The sequence below is a fragment of the Cyclopterus lumpus genome, chromosome 10, assembly GCF_009769545.1.
Source record: "Cyclopterus lumpus isolate fCycLum1 chromosome 10, fCycLum1.pri, whole genome shotgun sequence".
NCBI lineage: Eukaryota > Metazoa > Chordata > Actinopteri > Perciformes > Cyclopteridae > Cyclopterus > Cyclopterus lumpus.
In genome coordinates this window covers 8822806-8826238 of record NC_046975.1, presented here as the reverse complement: position 1 = coordinate 8826238, position 3433 = coordinate 8822806, and positions in this window count along the sequence as shown.

The window sequence follows — 3433 nt, the reverse complement described above, 5'->3', positions numbered from 1 at the left end:
TTCAAGATTTCAGATCTGCCTTCGTATGACCCTGACAAGCACAAAACTATTACTAATCCTGAAAATACTTAGTCATTTCCACTTGTTTTAAAAGTATGCTGTTTTAAAAAAAAAAAAAGATTTATTTATTTGTTTTATCTTCTAGGGAGAAAAAAATACATTGAAGGAAACAGTTGGAGCACTAACATGTTTGTGTAATGTATGTGTTCTAATTCTAAACTTGGTCAGGTCATTGTCTTAGGCCATGATAATGGTGTTGTAAAAGAGCAACTTTATGTATAGCTTCAGTGTGAATGCTTTTAGAAAACGTCTGAAGACAGAAGAATGTTGAAACTCCTCGTAAAGGCCACTGGTGTCCCTCCACGGTACTTCAGTGATTAGGACGGGGTTCACATGACACAGAGCTGGAGTGTTCAGTAGTGTAGAAACACTGTTAGACTTCTAGTTCCCTGTTTGTGTTCACTCAAAAAAAAAAAATGAAGAAAAAAAAAAAACAGGATACGTTTTTGTGTGTGTGGGTGGGTAGGTGGAGGAGGGGGGGGGAGCAACAAATGGACTCTTACTTTGAATTCACTCTTGTCTCCTAACTGCCCCACTAAGCACTAACTGGGAGTTGTAACCTTTGCTTTTAGGTGTAAAGGGATCTTGCCTTTTCTTTATTTTTGTTTCTTAAGTGAATGTGTGTGTGTGTGTGTGCGCCACCTTCAAGAGAAAAAAAGAAGCCATTTAATGAGTTAACCCCACAGCTTTGAGAATTAACCTATGTGTACATATCTTTTCGCTGGCATATATTGTAAGTAAAAAAAAAAAAAATCACTCAGGGCCTCTCGGTATATAAAAATAAAGGAGAACAGTCCATTTCAAATGGAAAGGTTGCCATGAAAAAGGTATATCTGATTTTAGTGTGGTGGTTTTCCTCAGACCACAAATAATTTAATGTAATCAATTATAATATTCAGTTTAGTTGGAAACAGTAGATATAACATAATTTAAAGACAGGCATGCAAGAAAATAAGATCAGTAAATATATTATTATTATTATTCACTGAAAAGAGGCAATGTACACTGCAACTCATTACAAGTGTATACTTTTGTTCTTTTACTCAACCCATGTTTGACATAGCGGTTGTGATCCTTTTCTAAATGTGCCGTGGTGCACACTATCCTACCTAATTCACTCCTAAATCTACTTCAGAGGTGTTTTGCATGACATTCAAAAAATAAGTTACACAAGTTTGTTATAGTGGAGGATATCTCAAATTCTGGTGTAGACCTATTTAATGGTGCACAATATGCATGCTTGTCAACCAGATCCCAAATGATTTTTAGCTCTCTTTGGCTTTGGGTTCTGGAGGTTTGGATCTTAACGCTCAGCTGATAACTGCCATGCATTGTACTGCACACATTTGTAATAGAATTGAATGACTACAAGATTTTATTGCGCTAACTTCATTTTATAGAAGAAGAAGAAATGGTCTTGAATCCAGAATTCTTACATACATTGTGTGTCTGTTATTGCCCTAACGACTGAAAATGACATGCTCTGAAACTACTGTAGTTAATCAAAAGCCATAGTGAAACGGTGCTAGATGTTCTGCTTTTAGGTATGAAAACTCACTTGCGTGAATGCAATAGTTTGTCATGAATCCCATGTATTCTTAAAGCATGTTATACTAATACCCCTAAACAATGTCAGTGAAAATCAATATAGTTTAAGGGATCTTAAAAAATAAAAATGTTGTCATACTTATTTCAGTGTAATACTGTACCTGCCTATCAGGCTCTTGCTGTGTATCAATATCTTAACATGTATTGTTCACATATAGATACCTTAATTGATGTTAATATTAGCACTCATGTTGATAACAGTGCTTGTGAATTAATATTTAATTGACAATATCCAGCTACCCTAATAAATAAAAAGATAACCTCCCTTAAGGCCAAGGTAATGGGGTAACGTTTAATGACAACTGAGAATAGAGTCTTGTAGTCTTTCTGTTAAGAGTTATTAAATAATCTCACAGCTTGTGTGGTGCAAAAATGTGTTCCAATAAGCAGCTAAAATTTATTTAGGATTTGTTTGCTGCGTAGATGCCATTTATCGTTTACCAATGACTTTTGCTGTGGTGGGATAGTGTTTTACTGTTCTTACTCTCCCTGGCCTGTAGGGGTCCTTGCCTGAACACCAGACTACCCGCCCGCCAATAGAGCCAGGGGCATGTGTTCTGTGATAGGCAGATGTTTTGCTTTGGTACTTGCACATTTACAGTTACCTCATGTTTTCCATGTTTGTATCAGGGGGGGGGACAACTAATATATATTATATATAGGAAATGGTTCTTATTAATGTTATACTTTTTCATTCCATTGGAATCCTATTGTTTGTAGCATTTAACATAACTAGTTAGTGTATTATATAGACATCTGTATACTGTTTGAAATTTTTAAGATTTGTACTTTTTTTAAATGAAAGTTGCTAGTTATGCTTTAACAAGTAGTGCAATCATTTTTTCTTAATTGTGGCTGATTTGAAAGGGTTGTTCACTAATAAATGTATAATGTATACCAATATTACTATGGTCTTATTTTATTTAAGATGTCATGATATATTCCTGAAAAATGTAATGAAGTCATAGTATAGTACAATATAAATGTAAATTAAAAAACAACTGTATAATAGGTCCCAAAATGTGTTCATAAAAAAAACTCATGCCCACATTTTTAAAATTCTTTAATTTATAGTTGGAAAATTACATCTTTTCATGAGCCCATTTAGGTGTTACAGGCAAAACAGGCATCTATGAGTAATCACAGGCACTATGGGCAGACTCGTACTTTACTAGATGAAGCCACATGGAAAACTGTGGCCTCTGTTAAGTATTGTTTTGTTTTTTTACTTCAATAGCTTGAGGCAGTCTGCTTCACATAGTAAACAACCTGCATTTGGTCATTTTATGACACAGAGGAGTCAAAAAAACATTTAAAAAAAATGTAAGGTAAATTTGGGGATTTTAAATATCTAACTTATGTACAGGTCATGGCTCATTTAAAACAGGGTTCCCATATTTATTTTATGTCCAAATCCACTAACCTGCTGCTTAAAGTACATTTGCTCTCAACACCACACAGATTAACAATCGTAGTCATGCCAACCACTCAAGACCAGCACTGTGCTTGACAATCATCGTGGAGGCAACATGCAATTCAATTTGGACCACATGGCTCAAACATCAAGTCTGATGTAAAAATAGCTGATGCATTCACACCATCATAGAATCCCATACTGGTGCCAGTAGGTATTAAGACAACCTGCTTTTGTCAGTTGCTCACACATTAAGAAATTTGGGATAGGGTTCTAGTTTTGCATAAAGCTATGCTACTGTTTCAGTACATTTCAGTAGATGATTTATGCTGCTAAAGTTACTGGTGAGAG